Source organism: Ovis canadensis, chromosome 20 (genome assembly GCF_042477335.2).
Source record: "Ovis canadensis isolate MfBH-ARS-UI-01 breed Bighorn chromosome 20, ARS-UI_OviCan_v2, whole genome shotgun sequence".
NCBI lineage: Eukaryota > Metazoa > Chordata > Mammalia > Artiodactyla > Bovidae > Ovis > Ovis canadensis.
The window spans coordinates 2,041,117-2,059,273 of NC_091264.1; positions in this window are offsets into that span (position 1 = coordinate 2,041,117).

Sequence of the window (18,157 nt, forward strand, 5' to 3'; positions counted from 1 at the left end):
GGGATCCTTTCCCTGTTTCGTAGGGAAAGAATTCCTGGCGTTCCCGTCGCATCTCAAGAGGAGGCGCTCTCCACAGGAAAGGCGAGAGGAACTCCAGGGTCGTGCCACCATTCCAAGAGTCCCCCAGATGTGTCAGTCCATTCCAGAGGAACCTGTTTTCCCTGCACTGCCTTGACGTTCAAGCCGAGGATCGACTCCCACCACGTGTGCACGTGGGACAGCCCTGTGGGAAAGCCTCGTGGGAAAGCCTCGTGGGAAAGACTCGAGGGAAAACCATAGATCCTTTGATCCACGCGGCGGACTGCGTGACACTGCTGCTACCGCTCTAGAGGAAAGCGCAAGTGCATGCCCGCATTCGAGACGAGGACTGACTCCCCTGGGGAGACTCCAGAAGTACCCCAAGATTCATGTCAGCACTGGAGAGGAATCCTCAGGTTCCGGCCCCGACTCCACACAAGGTCTTAGGCCCCGGCATCGACGGGAGAGGAATCCCGAGAGGCCCCCGAGGAACTCGCATGGGGACTGGCCTTTCCTGAGGCCACCAGAGCGGGTCCCTGAGGTCCCCGTCCTAAGTCGAGAGCACCTGCCGCAACTCGAGAAAATCCAGGAGGTTTTGCCCTCCAGGCGAGATGAGGCCCATTTCCGCTGAGGCTTCTTGAGGCCAATCACATCTAACCACTGGGACTTCCAAAGGGTCCTTCACACCATTGCTGCAACTCAAGAAGTTCCCCGACATACCCGTCTCCACTCGAGAGGAAGCACGTGGGGTCCCGCACACATCCAGGGGAGCCCCGTTTCCGCCTCCTAGCTCGAGATGAGGGATCCTTTCCCTGTTTCGTAGGGAAAGAATTCCCGGCGTTCCCGTCGCATCTCAAGAGGAGGCGCTCTCCACAAGAAAGGCGAGAGGAACTCCAGGGTCGTGCCACCATTCCAAGAGTCCCCCAGATGTGTCAGTCCATTCCAGAGGAACCTGTTTTCCCTGCACTGCCTTGACGTTCAAGCCGAGGATCGACTCCCACCACGTGTGCACGTGGGACAGCCCTGTGGGAAAGCCTCGTGGGAAAGCCTCGTGGGAAAGACTCGAGGGAAAACCATAGATCGTTTGATCCACGCGGCAGATTGCGTGACACTGCTGCTACCGCTCTGGAGGAAAGCGCAAGTGCATGCCCGCATTCCAGACGAGGACTGACTTCCCTGGGGAGACTCCAGAAGTACCCCAAGATCCATGTCAGCACTGGAGAGGAATCCTCAGGTTCCGGCCCCGACTCCACACAAGGTCTTAGGCCCCGGCATCGACGGGAGAGGAATCCCGAGAGGTCCCCGAGGAACTCGCATGGGGACTGGCCTTTCCTGAGGCCACCAGAGCGGGTCCCTGAGGTCCCCGTCGTAAGTCGAGAGCACCTGCCGCAACTCGAGAAAATCCAGGAGGTTTTGCCCTCCAGGCGAGATGAGGCCCATTTCCGCTGAGGCTTCTCGAGGCCAATCACATCTAACCACTGGAACTTCCAAAGGGTCCTTCACACCTTTGCTGCAACTCAAGAAGTTCCCCGACATACCCGTCTCCACTCGAGAGGAAGCACGTGGGGTCCCGCACACATCCAGGGGAGCCCCGATTCCGCCTCCTAGCTCGAGATGAGGGATCCTTTCCCTGTTTCGTAGGGAAAGAATTCCCGGCGATCCCGTCGCACCTCAAGAGGAGGCGCTCTCCACAGGAAAGGCGAGAGGAACTCCAGGGTCGTGCCACCATTCCAAGAGTCCCCCAGATGTGTCAGTCCATTCCAGAGGAACCTGTTTTCCCTGCACTGCCTTGACGTTCAAGCCGAGGATCGACTCCCACCACGTGTGCACGTGGGACAGCCCTGTGGGAAAGCCTCGTGGGAAAGCCTCGTGGGAAAGACTCGAGGGAAAACCATAGATCCTTTGATCCACGCGGCGGACTGCGTGACACTGCTGCTACCGCTCTGGAGGAAAGCGCAAGTGCATGCCCGCATTCGAGACGAGGACTGACTCCCCTGGGGAGACTCCAGAAGTACCCCAAGATCCATGTCAGCACTGGAGAGGAATCCTCAGGTTCCGGCCCCGACTCCACACAAGGTCTTAGGCTCCGGCATCGACGGGAGAGGAATCCCGAGAGGCCCCCGAGGAACTCGCATGGGGACTGGCCTTTCCTGAGGCCACCAGAGCGGGTCCCTGAGGTCCCCGTCGTAAGTCAAGAGCACCTGCCGCAACTCGAGCAAATCCAGGAGGTTTTGCCGTCCAGGCGAGATGAGCCCAATTTCCGCTTTGGCTTCTCTAGGCTAATCACATCTAACCACTGGAACGTCCAAAGGGTCCTTCACACCCTTGCTGCAACTCAAGAAATTCCCCTACATACCCGTCTCCACTCGAGAGGAAGCACGAGGGTCCCGAACACATCCAGGGGAGCCCCGTTTCTGCCTCCAAGTTCGAGATGAGGGATCCTTTCCCTGTTTCCTAGGGAAAGAATTCCCGGCGTTCCCGTCGCATTTCAAGAGGAGGCGCTCTCCACAGGAGACCAAGAGGAACTCCACGGTCGTGCAACCATTCCAAGAGTCCCCCAGATGTCTCAGTCCATTCCAGAGGAAACTTTCTTCCCTGCACTGCCTTGACGTTCAAGCCGATTATCGACTCCCACCATGTGTGCACGTGGGAAAGCCCTGTGGGAAAGCCTCGTGGGAAAGACTCGAGGGAAAACCATAGATCCTTTGATCCAGGCGGCGGAATGCGTGACACTGCTGCTACCGCTCTGGAGGAAAGCGCAAGTGCATGCCCGCATTCGAGACGAGGACTGACTCCCCTGAGAAGACTCCAGAAGTACCCCAAGATCCATGTCAGCACTGGAGAGGAATCCTCAGGTTCCGGCCCCGACACCACACAAGGTCTTAGGCCCCGGCATCGACGGGAGAGGAATCCCGAGAGGCCCCCGAGGAACTCGCATGGGGACTCGCCTTTCCTGAGGCCACCAGAGCGGGTCCCTGAAGTCCCCGTCCTTAGTTGAGAGCACCTGCCGCAACTCAAGAAAATCTAGGAAGTTTTGCCCTCCAGGCGAGATGAGGCCCATTTCCGCTGTGGCTTCTCGAGGCTAATCACATCTAACCACTGGAACTTCCAAAGGTTCCTTCACACCCTTGCTGCAACTCAAGAAGTTCCCCGACATACCCGTCTCCACTCGAGAGGAAGCACGAGGGTCCCTCACACATCCAGGGGAGCCCCGTTGCCCCCTTCTTGCTCGAGATGAGGGATCCTTTCCCTGTTTCCTAGGGAAAGAATTCCCGGCGTTCCCGTCGCATCTCAAGAGGAGGCGCTCTCCACTGGAAAGGCTAGAGGAACTCCAGGGTCGTGCCACCATTCCAAGAGTCCCCCAGATGTGTCAGTCCATTCCAGAGGAAGCTGTTTTCCCTGCACTGCCTTGACGTTTAAGCCGAGGATCGACTCCCACCACGTGTGCACGTGGGACAGCCCTGTGGGAAGCCTCGTGGGAAAGCCACGTGGGAAAGCGTCGTGGGAAAAACTCGAGGGAAAAACATAGATCCTTTGATCCACGCGGGGGACTGCGTGACACTGCTGCTACCGCTCTGGTGGAAAGCGCAAGTGCATGCCCGCCTTCGAGACGAGGAATGACTCCCCTGGGGAGACTCCAGAAGTACCCCAAGATCCACATCAGCACTGGAGAGGAATCCTCAGGTTCCGTCCCGACTCCACACAAGGCCTTAGGCCCCGGCATCGACGGGAGAGGAATCCCGAGAGGCCCCCGAAGAAGTCGCATGGGGACTGGCCTTTCCTGAGGCCACCAGAGCGGGTCCCTGATGTCCCCGTCGTAAGTCGAGAGCACCTGCTGCAACTCGAGAAAATCCAGGAGGTTTTGCCCTCCAGGCGAGATGAGCCCCATTTCCGCTGAGGTTTCTCGAGGCTAATCACATCTAACCACTGGAACTTCCAAAGGGTCCTTCACACCCTTGCTGCAACTCAAGAAGTTCCCCGACATACCCGTCTCCACTCGAGAGGAAGCACGAGGGTCCCGCACACATCCAGGGGAGCCCCGTTTCCGCCTCTTAGCTCGAGATGAGGGATCCTTTACCTGTTTCGTAGGGAAAGAATTCCCGGCGTTCCCGTCGCATCTCAAGAGGAGGCGCTCTCCACAGAAAAGGCGAGAGGAACTCCAGGGTCGTGCCACCATTCCAAGATCCCCCAGATGGGTCAGTCCATTCCAGAGGAACCTGTTTTCCCTGCACTGCCTTGACGTTCAAGCCGAGGATCGACTCCCACCACGTGTGCACGTGGGACAGCCCTGTGGGAAAGCCTCGTGGGAAAGCCTCGTGGGAAAGACTCGAGGGAAAACCATAGATCCTTTGATCCACGCGGCGGACTGCGTGACACTGCTGCTACCGCTCTGGAGGAAAGCGCAAGTGCATGCCCGCATTCGAGACGAGGACTGACTCCCCTTGGGAGGCTCCAGAAATACCCCAAGATCCATGTCAGCACTGGAGAGGAATCCTCAGGTTCGGGCCCCGACTCCACACAAGGTCTTAGGCCCCGGCATCGACGGGAGAGGAATCCCGAGAGGCCCCCGAGGAACTCGCATGGGGACTGGCCTTTCCTGAGGCCACCAGAGCGGGTCCCTGAGGTCCCCGTCGTAAGTCGAGAGCACCTGCCGCAACTCGAGAAAATCCAGGAGGTTTTTCCCTCCAGGCGAGATGAGGCGCATTTCCGCTGAGGCTTCTCGAGGCCAATCACATCTAACCACTGGAACTTCCAAAGGGTCCTTCACACCATTGCTGCAACTCAAGAAGTTCCCCGACATACCCGTCTCCACTCGAGAGGAAGCACGTGGTGTCACGCACACATCCAGGGGAGCCCCGTTTCCGCCTCCTAGCTCGAGATGAGGGATCCTTTCCCTGTTTCGTAGGGAAAGAATTCCCGGCGTTCCCGTCGCATCTCAAGAGGAGGCGCTCTCCACAGGAAAGGCGAGAGGAACTCCAGGGTCGTGCCACCATTCCAAGAGTCCAGCAGATGTGTCAGTCCATTCCAGAGGAACCTGTTTTCCCTGCACTGCCTTCACGTTTAAGCCGAGGATCGACTCCCACCACGTGTGCACGTGGGACAGCCCTGTGGGAAGCCTCGTGGGAAAGCCACGTGGGAAAGCGTCGTGGGAAAAACTCGAGGGAAAAACATAGATCCTTTGATCCACGCGGGGGACTGCGTGACACTGCTGCTACCGCTCTGGTGGAAAGCGCAAGTGCATGCCCGCCTTCGAGACGAGGAATGACTCCCCTGGGGAGACTCCAGAAGTACCCCAAGATCCACATCAGCACTGGAGAGGAATCCTCAGGTTCCGTCCCGACTCCACACAAGGCCTTAGGCCCCGGCATCGACGGGAGAGGAATCCCGAGAGGCCCCCGAAGAAGTCGCATGGGGACTGGCCTTTCCTGAGGCCACCAGAGCGGGTCCCTGAGGTCCCCGTCGTAAGTCGAGAGCACCTGCTGCAACTCGAGAAAATCCAGGAGGTTTTGCCCTCCAGGCGAGATGAGCCCCATTTCCGCTGAGGTTTCTCGAGGCTAATCACATCTAACCACTGGAACTTCCAAAGGGTCCTTCACACCCTTGCTGCAACTCAAGAAGTTCCCCGACATACCCGTCTCCACTCGAGAGGAAGCACGAGGGTCCCGCACACATCCAGGGGAGCCCCGTTTCCGCCTCTTAGCTCGAGATGAGGGATCCTTTAACTGTTTCGTAGGGAAAGAATTCCCGGCGTTCCCGTCGCATCTCAAGAGGAGGCGCTCTCCACAGAAAAGGCGAGAGGAACTCCAGGGTCGTGCCACCATTCCAAGATCCCCCAGATGGGTCAGTCCATTCCAGAGGAACCTGTTTTCCCTGCACTGCCTTGACGTTCAAGCCGAGGATCGACTCCCACCACGTGTGCACGTGGGACAGCCCTGTGGGAAAGCCTCGTGGGAAAGCCTCGTGGGAAAGACTCGAGGGAAAACCATAGATCCTTTGATCCACGCGGCGGACTGCGTGACACTGCTGCTACCGCTCTGGAGGAAAGCGCAAGTGCATGCCCGCATTCGAGACGAGGACTGACTCCCCTTGGGAGGCTCCAGAAATACCCCAAGATCCATGTCAGCACTGGAGAGGAATCCTCAGGTTCCGGCCCCGACTCCACACAAGGTCTTAGGCCCCGGCATCGACGGGAGAGGAATCCCGAGAGGCCCCCGAGGAACTCGCATGGGGACTGGCCTTTCCTGAGGCCACCAGAGCGGGTCCCTGAGGTCCCCGTCGTAAGTCGAGAGCACCTGCCGCAACTCGAGAAAATCCAGGAGGTTTTTCCCTCCAGGCGAGATGAGGCGCATTTCCGCTGAGGCTTCTCGAGGCCAATCACATCTAACCACTGGAACTTCCAAAGGGTCCTTCACACCATTGCTGCAACTCAAGAAGTTCCCCGACATACCCGTCTCCACTCGAGAGGAAGCACGTGGTGTCACGCACACATCCAGGGGAGCCCCGTTTCCGCCTCCTAGCTCGAGATGAGGGATCCTTTCCCTGTTTCGTAGGGAAAGAATTCCCGGCGTTCCCGTCGCATCTCAAGAGGAGGCGCTCTCCACAGGAAAGGCGAGAGGAACTCCAGGGTCGTGCCACCATTCCAAGAGTCCAGCAGATGTGTCAGTCCATTCCAGAGGAACCTGTTTTCCCTGCACTGCCTTCACGTTCAAGCCGAGGATCGACTCCCACCACGTGTGCACGTGGGACAGCCCTGTGGGAAAGCCTCGTGGGAAAGCCTCGTGGGAAAGACTCGAGGGAAAACCATTGATCCTTTGATCCACGCGGCGGACTGCGTGACACTGCTGCTACCGCTCTGGAGGAAAGCGCAAGTGCATGCCCGCATTCGAGACGAGGACTGACTCCCCTGGGGAGACTCCAGAAGTACCCCAAGATCCATGTCAGCACTGGAGAGGAATCCTCAGGTTCCGGCCCCGACTCCACACAAGGTCTTAGGCCCCGGCATCGACGGGAGAGGAATCCCGAGAGGCCCCCGAGGAACTCGCATGGGGACTGGCCTTTCCTGAGGCCACCAGAGCTGGTCCCTGAGGTCCCCGTCGTAAGTCGAGAGCACCTGCCGCAACTCGAGAAAATCCAGGAGGTTTTGCCCTCCAGGCGAGATGAGGCCCATTTCCGCTGAGGCTTCTCGAGGCCAATCACATCTAACCACTGGAACTTCCAAAGGGTCCTTCACACCATTGCTGCAACTCAAGAAGTTCCCCGACATACCCGTCTCCACTCGAGAGGAAGCACATGGTGTCACGCACACATCCAGGGGAACCCCGTTTCCGCCTCCTAGCTCGAGATGAGGGATCCTTTCCCTGTTTCGTAGGGAAAGAATTCCTGGCGTTCCCGTCGCATCTCAAGAGGAGGCGCTCTCCACAGGAAAGGCGAGAGGAACTCCAGGGTCGTGCCACCATTCCAAGAGTCCAGCAGATGTGTCAGTCCATTCCAGAGGAACCTGTTTTCCCTGCACTGCCTTCACGTTCAAGCCGAGGATCGACTCCCACCACGTGTGCACGTGGGACAGCCCTGTGGGAAAGCCTGGTGGGAAAGCCTCGTGGGAAAGACTCGAGGGAAAACCATTGATCCTTTGATCCACGCGGCGGACTGCGTGACACTGCTGCTACCGCTCTGGAGGAAAGCGCAAGTGCATGCCCGCATTCGAGACGAGGACTGACTCCCCTGGGGAGACTCCAGAAGTACCCCAAGATCCATGTCAGCACTGGAGAGGAATCCTCAGGTTCCGGCCCCGACTCCACACAAGGTCTTAGGCCCCGGCATCGACGGGAGAGGAATCCCGAGAGGCCCCCGAGGAACTCGCATGGGGACTGGCCTTTCCTGAGGCCACCAGAGCGGGTCCCTGAGGTCCCCGTCGTAAGTCGAGAGCACCTGCCGCAACTCGAGAAAATCCAGGAGGTTTTGCCCTCCAGGCGAGATGAGGCCCATTTCCGCTGAGGCTTCTCGAGGCCAATCACATCTAACCACTGGAACTTCCAAAGGGTCCTTCACACCATTGCTGCAACTCAAGAAGTTCCCCGACATACCCGTCTCCACTGGAGAGGAAGCACGTGGGGTCCCGCACACATCCAGGGGAGCCCCGTTTCCGCCTCCTAGCTCGAGATGAGGGATCCTTTCCCTGTTTCGTAGGGAAAGAATTCCCGGCGTTCCCGTCGCATCTCAAGAGGAGGCGCTCTCCACAAGAAAGGCGAGAGGAACTCCAGGGTCGTGCCACCATTCCAAGAGTCCCCCAGATTTGTCAGTCCATTCCAGAGGAACCTGTTTTCCCTGCACTGCCTTGACGTTCAAGCCGAGGATCGACTCCCACCACGTGTGCACGTGGGACAGCCCTGTGGGAAAGCCTCGTGGGAAAGCCTCGTGGGAAAGACTCGAGGGAAAACCATAGATCCTTTGATCCACGCGGCAGATTGCGTGACACTGCTGCTACCGCTCTGGAGGAAAGCGCAAGTGCATGCCCGCATTCGAGACGAGGACTGACTCCCCTGGGGAGACTCCAGAAGTACCCCAAGATCCATGTCAGCACTGGAGAGGAATCCTCAGGTTCCGGCCCCGACTCCACACAAGGTCTTAGGCCCCGGCATCGACGGGAGAGGAATCCCGAGAGGCCCCCGAGGAACTCGCATGGGGACTGGCCTTTCCTGAGGCCACCAGAGCGGGTCCCTGAGGTCCCCGTCGTAAGTCGAGAGCACCTGCCGCAACTCGAGAAAATACAGGAGGTTTTGCCCTCCAGGCGAGATGAGGCCCATTTCCGCTGAGACTTCTCGAGACCAATCACATCTAATCACTGGAACTTCCAAAGGGTCCTTCACACCTTTGCAGCAACTCAAGAAGTTCCCCGACATACCCGTCTCCACTCGAGAGGAAGCACGTGGTGTCCCGCACACATCCAGGGGAGCCCCGTTTCCGCCTCCTAGCTCGAGATGAGGGATCCTTTCCCTGTTTCGTAGGGAAAGAATTCCCGGCGTTCCCGTTGCATCTCAAGAGGAGGCGCTCTCCATAGGAAAGGCGAGAGGAACTCCAGGGTCGTGACACCATTCCAAGAGTCCCCCAGATGTGTCAGTCCATTCCAGAGGAACCTGTTTTCCCTGCACTGCCTTGACGTTCAAGCCGAGGATCGACTCCCACCACGTGTGCACGTGGGTCAGCCCTGTGGGAAAGCCTCGTGAGAAAGCCTCGTGGGAAAGACTCGAGGGAAAACTATAGATCCTTTGATCCACGCGGCAGATTGCGTGACACTGCTACTACCGCTCTGGAGGAAAGCGCAAGTGTATGCCCGCATTCCAGACGAGGACTGACTCCCCTGGGGAGACTCCAGAAGTACCCAAAGATCCATGTCAGCACTGGAGAGGAATCCTCAGGTTCCGGCCCCGACTCCACACAAGGTCTTAGGCTCCGGCATCGACGGGAGAGGAATCCCGAGAGGCCCCCGAGGAACTCGCATGGGGACTGGCCTTTCCTGAGGCCACCAGAGCGGGTCCCTGAGGTCCCCGTCATAAGTCGAGAGCACCTGCCGCAACTCGAGAAAATCCAGGAGGTTTTGCCCTCCAGGCGAGATGAGGCCCATTTCCGCTGAGGCTTCTCGAGGCCAATCACATCTAACCACTGGAACTTCCAAAGGGTCCTTCACACCTTTGCTGCAACTCAAGAAGTTCCCCGACATACCGGTCTCCACTCGAGAGGAAGCACGTGGGGTCCCGCACACATCCAGGGGAGCCCCGATTCCGCCTCCTAGCTCGAGATGAGGGATCCTTTCCCTGTTTCGTAGGGAAAGAATTCCCGGCGATCCCGTCGCACCTCAAGAGGAGGCGCTCTCCACAGGAAAGGCGAAAGGAACTCCAGGGTCGTGCCACCATTCCAAGAGTCCCCCAGATGTGTCAGTCCATTCCAGAGGAACCTGTTTTCCCTGCACTGCCTTGACGTTCAAGCCGAGGATCGACTCCCACCACGTGTGCACGTGGGACAGCCCTGTGGGAAAGCCTCGTGGGAAAGCCTCGTGGGAAAGACTCGAGGGAAAACCATAGATCCTTTGATCCACGCGGCGGACTGCGTGACACTGCTGCTACCGCTCTGGAGGAAAGCGCAAGTGCATGCCCGCATTCGAGACGAGGACTGACTCCCCTGGGGAGACTCCAGAAGTACCCCAAGATTCATGTCAGCACTGGAGAGGAATCCTCAGGTTCCGGCTCCGACTCCACACAAGGTCTTAGGCCCCGGCATCGACGGGAGAGGAATCCCGAGAGGCCCCCGAGGAACTCGCATGGGGACTGGCCTTTCCTGAGGCCACCAGAGCGGGTCCCTGAGGTCCCCGTCCTAAGTCGAGAGCACCTGCCGCAACTCAAGAAAATCCAGGAGGTTTTGCCCTCCAGGCGAGATGAGGCCCATTTCCGCTGAGGCTTCTTGAGGCCAATCACATCTAACCACTGGAACTTCCAAAGGGTCCTTCACACCATTGCTGCAACTCAAGAAGTTCCCCGACATACCCGTCTCCACTCGAGAGGAAGCACGTGGGGTCCCGCACACATCCAGGGGAGCCCCGTTTCCGCCTCCTAGCTCGAGATGAGGGATCCTTTCCCTGTTTCGTAGGGAAAGAATTCCCGGCGTTCCCGTCGCATCTCAAGAGGAGGCGCTCTCCACAAGAAAGGCGAGAGGAACTCCAGGGTCGTGCCACCATTCCAAGAGTCCCCCAGATGTGTCAGTCCATTCCAGAGGAACCTGTTTTCCCTGCACTGCCTTGACGTTCAAGCCGAGGATCGACTCCCACCACGTGTGCACGTGGGACAGCCCTGTGGGAAAGCCTCGTGGGAAAGCCTCGTGGGAAAGACTCGAGGGAAAACCATAGATCGTTTGATCCACGCGGCAGATTGCGTGACACTGCTGCTACCGCTCTGGAGGAAAGCGCAAGTGCATGCCCGCATTCCAGACGAGGACTGACTTCCCTGGGGAGACTCCAGAAGTACCCCAAGATCCATGTCAGCACTGGAAAGGAATCCTCAGGTTCCGGCCCCGACTCCACACAAGGTCTTAGGCCCCGGCATCGACGGGAGAGGAATCCCGAGAGGTCCCCGAGGAACTCGCATGGGGACTGGCCTTTCCTGAGGCCACCAGAGCGGGTCCCTGAGGTCCCCGTCGTAAGTCGAGAGCACCTGCCGCAACTCGAGAAAATCCAGGAGGTTTTGCCCTCCAGGCGAGATGAGGCCCATTTCCGCTGAGGCTTCTCGAGGCCAATCACATCTAACCACTGGAACTTCCAAAGGGTCCTTCACACCTTTGCTGCAACTCAAGAAGTTCCCCGACATACCGGTCTCCACTGGAGAGGAAGCACGTGGGGTCCCGCACACATCCAGGGGAGCCCCGATTCCGCCTCCTAGCTCGAGATGAGGGATCCTTTCCCTGTTTCGTAGGGAAAGAATTCCCGGCGATCCCGTCGCACCTCAAGAGGAGGCGCTCTCCACAGGAAAGGCGAGAGGAACTCCAGGGTCGTGCCACCATTCCAAGAGTCCCCCAGATGTGTCAGTCCATTCCAGAGGAACCTGTTTTCCCTGCACTGCCTTGACGTTCAAGCCGAGGATCGACTCCCACCACGTGTGCACGTGGGACAGCCCTGTGGGAAAGCCTCGTGGGAAAGCCTCGTGGGAAAGACTCGAGGGGAAACCATAGATCCTTTGATCCACGCGGCGGACTGCGTGACACTGCTGCTACCGCTCTGGAGGAAAGCACAAGTGCATGCCCGCATTCGAGACGAGGACTGACTCCCCTGGGGAGACTCCAGAAGTACCCCAAGATCCATGTCAGCACTGGAGAGGAATCCTCAGGTTCCGGCCCCGACTCCACACAAGGCCTTAGGCTCCGGCATCGACGGGAGAGGAATCCCGAGAGGCCCCCGAGGAACTCGCATGGGGACTGGCCTTTCCTGAGGCCACCAGAGCGGGTCCCTGAGGTCCCCGTCGTAAGTCGAGAGCACCTGCTGCAACTCGAGAAAATCCAGGAGGTTTTGCCCTCCAGGCGAGATGAGGCCCATTTCCGCTGAGGCTTCTCGAGGCCAATCACATCTAACCACTGGAACTTCCAAAGGGTCCTTCACACCATTGCTGCAACTCAAGAAGTTCCCCGACATACCCGTCTCCACTCGAGAGGAAGCACGTGGGGTCCCGCACACATCCAGGGGAGCCCCGTTTCCGCCTCCTAGCTCGAGATGAGGGATCCTTTCCCTGTTTCTTATGGAAAGAATTCCCGGCGTTCCCGTCGCATCTCAAGAGGAGGCGCTCTCCACAGGAAAGGAGAGAGGAACTCCAGGGTCGTGCCACCATTCCAAGAGTCCCCCAGATGTGTCAGTCCATTCCAGAGGAACCTGTTTTCCCTGCACTGCCTTGACGTTCAAGCCGAGGATCGACTCCCACCACGTGTGCACGTGGGACAGCCCTGTGGGAAAGCCTCGTGGGAAAGCCTCGTGGGAAAGACTCGAGGGAAAACCATAGATCCTTTGATCCACGCGGCGGACTGCGTGACACTGCTGCTACCGCTCTGGAGGAAAGCGCAAGTGCATGCCCGCATTCGAGACGAGGACTGACTCCCCTGCGGAGACTGCAGAAGTACCCCAAGATCCATGTCAGCACTGGAGAGGAATCCACAGGTTCCGGCCCCGACTCCACACAAGGTCTTAGGCCCCGGCATCGACGGGAGAGGAATCCCGAGAGGCCCCCGAGGAACTCGCATGGGGACTGGCCTTTCCTGTGGCCACCAGAGCGGGTCCCTGAGGTCCCCGTCGTAAGTCGAGAGCACCTGCCGCAACTCGAGAAAATCCAGGAGGTTTTGCCCTCCAGGCGAGATGAGGCCCATTTCCGCTGAGGCTTCTCGAGGCCAATCACATCTAACCACTGGAACTTCCAAAGGGTCCTTCACACCATTGCTGCAACTCAAGAAGTTCCCCGACATACCCGTCTCCACTCGAGAGGAAGCACGTGGGGTCCCGCACACATCCAGGGGAGCCCCGTTTCCGCCTCCTAGCTCGAGATGAGGGATCCTTTCCCTGTTTCGTAGGGAAAGAATTCCCGGCGTTCCCGTCGCATCTCAAGAGGAGGCTCTCTCCACAGGAAAGGCGAGAGGAACTCCAGGGTCATGCCACCATTCCAAGAGTCCCCCAGATGTGTCAGTCCATTCCAGAGGAACCTGTTTTCCCTGCACTGCCTTGACGTTCAAGCCGAGGATCGACTCCCACCACGTGTGCACGTGGGACAGCCCTGTGGGAAAGCTTCGTGGGAAAGCCTCGTGGGAAAGACTCGAGGGAAAACCATAGATCCTTTGATCCACGCGGCAGACTGCGTGACACTGCTGCTACCGCTCTGGAGGAAAGCGCAAGTGCATGCCCTCATTCGAGACGAGGACTGACTCCCCTGGGGAGACTCCAGAAGTACCCCAAGATCCATGTCAGCACTGGAGAGGAATCCTCAGGTTCCGGCCCCGACTCCACACAAGGTCTTAGGCCCCGGCATAGACGGGAGAGGAATCCCGAGAGGCCCCCGAGGAACTCGCATGGGGACTGGCCTTTCCTGAGGCCACCAGAGCGGTTCCCTGAGGTCCCCGTCGTACGTCGAGAGCACCTGCCGCAACTCGAGTAAATCCAGGAGGTTTTCACCTCCAGGCGAGATGAGGACCATTTCCGCTGAGGCTTCTCGAGGCCAATCACATCTAACCACTGGAACTTCCAAAGGGTCCTTCACACCCTTGCTGCAACTCAAGAAGTTCCCCGACATACCCGTCTGCACTCGAGAGGAAGCACGTGGTGTCCCGCACACATCTAGGGGAGCCCGGTTTCCGCCTCCTAGCTCGAGATGAGGGATCCTTTCCCTGTTTCGTAGGGAAAGAATTCCCGGCGTTCCCGTCGCATCTCAAGAGGAGGCGCTCTCCACAGGACAGGCGAGAGGAACTCCAGGGTCATGCCACCATTACAAGAGTCCCCCAGATGTGTCAGTCCATTCCAGAGGAACCTGTTTTCCCTGCACTGCCTTGACGTTCAAGCCGAGGATCGACTCCCACCACGTGTGCACGTGGGACAGCCCTGTGTGAAAGTCTCGTGGGAAAGCCTCGTGGGAAAGACTCGAGGGAAAACCATAGATCCTTTGATCCACGCGGCGGACTGCGTGACACTGCTGCTACCGCTCTGGAGGAAAGCGCAAGTGCATGCCCGCATTCGAGACGAGGACTGACTCCCCTGGGGAGACTCCAGAAGTACCCCAAGATCCATGTCAGCACAGGAGAGGAATCCTCAGGTTCCGGCCCCGACTCCACACAAGGTCTTAGGCCCCGGCATCGAAGGGAGAGGAATCCCGAGAGGCCCCCGAGGAACTCGCATGGGGACTGGCCTTTCCTGAGGCCACCAGAGCGGTTCCCTGAGGTCCCCGTCGTAAGTCGAGAGCACCTGCCGCAACTCGAGAAAATCCAGGAGGTTTTGCCCTCCAGGCGAGATGAGGCCCATTTCCGCTGAGGCTTCTCGAGGCCAATCACATCTAACCACCTGAACTTCCAAAGGGTCCTTCACACCCTTGCTGCAACTCAAGAAGTTCCCCGACATACCCGTCTCCACTCGAGAGGAAGCACGTGGGGTCCCGCACACATCCAGGGGAGCTCCGTTTCCGCCTCCTAGCTCGAGATGAGGGATCCTTTCCCTGTTTCGTAGGGAAAGAATTCCCGGCGTTCCCGTCGCATCTCAAGAGGAGGCGCTCTCCACAGGAAAGGCGAGAGGAACTCCAGGGTCGTGACACCATTCCAAGAGTCCCCCAGATGTGTCAGTCCATTCCAGAGGAACCTGTTTTCCCTGCACTGCCTTGACGTTCAAGCCGAGGATCGACTCCCACCACGTGTGCACGTGGGACAGCCCTGTGGGAAAGCCTCGTGGGAAAGCCTCGTGGGAAAGACTAGAGGGAAAACCATAGATCCTTTGACCCACGCGGCGGACTGCGTGACACTGCTGCTACCGCTCTGGAGGAAAGCGCAAGTGCATGCCCGCATTCGAGACGAGGACTGACTCCCCTGGGGAGACTCCAGAAGTACCCCAAGATCCATGTCAGCACTGGAGAGGAATCCTCAGGTTCCGGCCCCGACTCCACACAAGGTCTTAGGCCCCGGCATCGACGGGAGAGGAATCCCGAGAGGCCCCCGAGGAACTCGCATGGGGACTGGCCTTTCCTGAGGCCACCAGAGCGGGAACCTGAGGTCCTCGTCGTAAGTCGAGAGCACCTGCCGCAACTCGAGAAAATCCAGGAGGTTTTGCCCTCCAGGCGAGATGAGGCCCATTTCCGCTGAGGCTTCTCGAGTCCAATCACATCTAACCACTGGAACTTCCAAAGGGTCCTTCACACCCTTGCTGCAACTCAAGAAGTTCCCCGACATACCCGTCTGCACTCGAGAGGAAGCACGTGGTGTCCCGCACACATCCAGGGGAGCCCCGTTTCCGCCTCCTAGCTCGAGATGAGGGATCCTTTCCCTGTTTCGTAGGGAAAGAATTCCCGGCGTTCCCGTCGCATCTCAAGAGGAGGCGCTCTCCACAGGAAAGGCGAGAGGAACTCCAGGGTCATGCCACCATTCCAAGAGTCCCCCAGATGTGTCAGTCCATTCCAGAGCAACCTGTTTTCCCTGCACTGCCTTGACGTTCAAGCCGAGGATCGACTCCCACCACGTGTGCACGTGGGACAGCCCTGTGGGAAAGCCTCGTGGGAAAGCCTCGTGGGAAAGACTCGAGGGAAAACCATAGATCCTGTGATCCACGCGGCGGACTGCGTGACACGGCTGCTACCGCTCTGGAGGAAAGCGCAAGTGCATGCCCGCATTCGAGACGAGGACTGACTCCCCTGGGGAGACTCCAGAAGTACCCCAAGATCCATGTCAGCACTGGAGAGGAATCCTCAGGTTCCGGCCCCGACTCCACACAAGGTCTTAGGCCCCGGCATCGACGGGAGAGGAATCCCGAGAGGCCCCCGAGGAACTCGCATGGGGACTGGCCTTTCCTGAGGCCACCAGAGCGGGTCCCTGAGGGCCCCGTCGTAAGTCGAGAGCACCTGCCGCTACTCGAGAAAATCCAGGAGGTTTTGCCCTCCAGGCGAGATGAGGCCCATTTCCGCTGAGGCTTCTCGAGGCCAATCACATCTAACAACTGGAACTTCCAAAGGGTAATTCACACCATTGCTGCAACTCAATAAGTTCCCCGACATACCCGTCTCCACTCGAGAGGAAGCACGTGGGGTCCCGCACACATCCAGGGGAGCCCCGTTTCCGCCTCCTAGATCGAGATGAGGGATCCTTTCCCTGTTTCGTAGGGAAAGAATTCCCGGCGTTCCCGTCGCATCTCAAGAGGAGGCGCTCTCCACAGGAAAGGCGAGAGGAACTCCAGGGTCGTGACACCATTCCAAGAGTCCCCCAGATGTGTCAGTCCATTCCAGAGGAACCTGTTTTCCCTGCACTGCCTTGACGTTCAAGCCGAGGATCGACTCCCACCACGTGTGCACGTGGGACAGCCCTGTGGGAAAGCCTCGTGGGAAAGCCTCGTGGGAAAGACTCGAGGGAAAACCATAGATCCGTTGATCCACGCGGCGGACTGCGTGACACTGCTGCTACCGCTCTGGAGGAAAGCGCAAGTGCATGCCCGCATTCGAGACGAGGACTGACTCCCCTGGGGAGACTCCAGAAGTACCCCAAGATCCATGTCAGCACTGGAGAGGAATCCTCAGGTTCCGGCCCCGACTCCACACAAGGTCTTAGGCCCCGGCATCGACGGGAGAGGAATCCCGAGAGGCCCCCGAGGAACTCGCATGGGGACTGGCCTTTCCTGAGGCCACCAGAGCGGGTCCCTGAGGTCCCCGTCGTAAGTCGAGAGCACCTGCCGCAACTCGAGAAAATCCATGAGGTTTTGCCCTCCAGGCGAGATGAGGCCCATTTCCGCTGAGGCTTCTCGAGGCCAATCACATCTAACCACTGGAACTTCCAAAGGGTCCTTCACACCCTTGCTGCAACTCAAGAAGTTCCCCGACATACCCGTCTGCACTCGAGAGGAAGCACGTGGTGTCCCGCACACATCCAGGGGAGCCCCGTTTCCGCCTCCTATCTCGAGATGAGGGATCCTTTCCCTGTTTCGTAGGGAAAGAATTCCCGGCGTTCCCGTCGCATCTCAAGAGGAGGCGCTCTCCACAGGAAAGGCGAGAGGAACTCCAGGGTCGTGACACCATTCCAAGAGTCCCCCAGATGTGTCAGTATATTCCAGAGGAACCTGTTTTCCCTGCACTGCCGTGACGTTCAAGCCGATGATCGACTCCCACCACGTGTGCACGTGGGACAGCCCTGTGGGAAAGCCTCGTGGGAAAGCCTCGTGGGAAAGACTCGAGGGAAAACCATAGATCCTTTGATCCACGCGGCGGACTGCGTGACACTGCTGCTACCGCTCTGGAGGAAAGCGCAAGTGCATGCCCGCATTCGAGACGAGGACTGACTCCCCTGGGGAGACTCCAGAAGTACCCCAAGATCCATGTCAGCACTGGAGAGGAATCCTCAGGTTCCGGCCCCGACTCCACACAAGGTCTTAGGCCCCGGCATAGACGGGAGAGGAATCCCGCGAGGCCCCCGAGGAACTCGCATGGGGACTGGCCTTTCCTGAGGCCACCAGAGCGGTTCCCTGAGGTCCCCGTCGTACGTCGAGAGCACCTGCCGCAACTCGAGTAAATCCAGGAGGTTTTCACCTCCAGGCGAGATGAGGCCCATTTCCGCTGAGGCTTCTCGAGGCCAATCACATCTAACCACTGGAACTTCCAAAGGGTCCTTCACACCCTTGCTGCAACTCAAGAAGTTCCCCGACATACCCGTCTGCACTCGAGAGGAAGCACGTGGTGTCCCGCACACATCTAGGGGAGCCCGGTTTCCGCCTCCTAGCTCGAGATGAGGGATCCTTTCCCTGTTTCGTAGGGAAAGAATTCCCGGCGTTCCCGTCGCATCTCAAGAGGAGGCGCTCTCCACAGGACAGGCGAGAGGAACTCCAGGGTCATGCCACCATTCCAAGAGTCCCCCAGATGTGTCAGTCCATTCCAGAGGAACCTGTTTT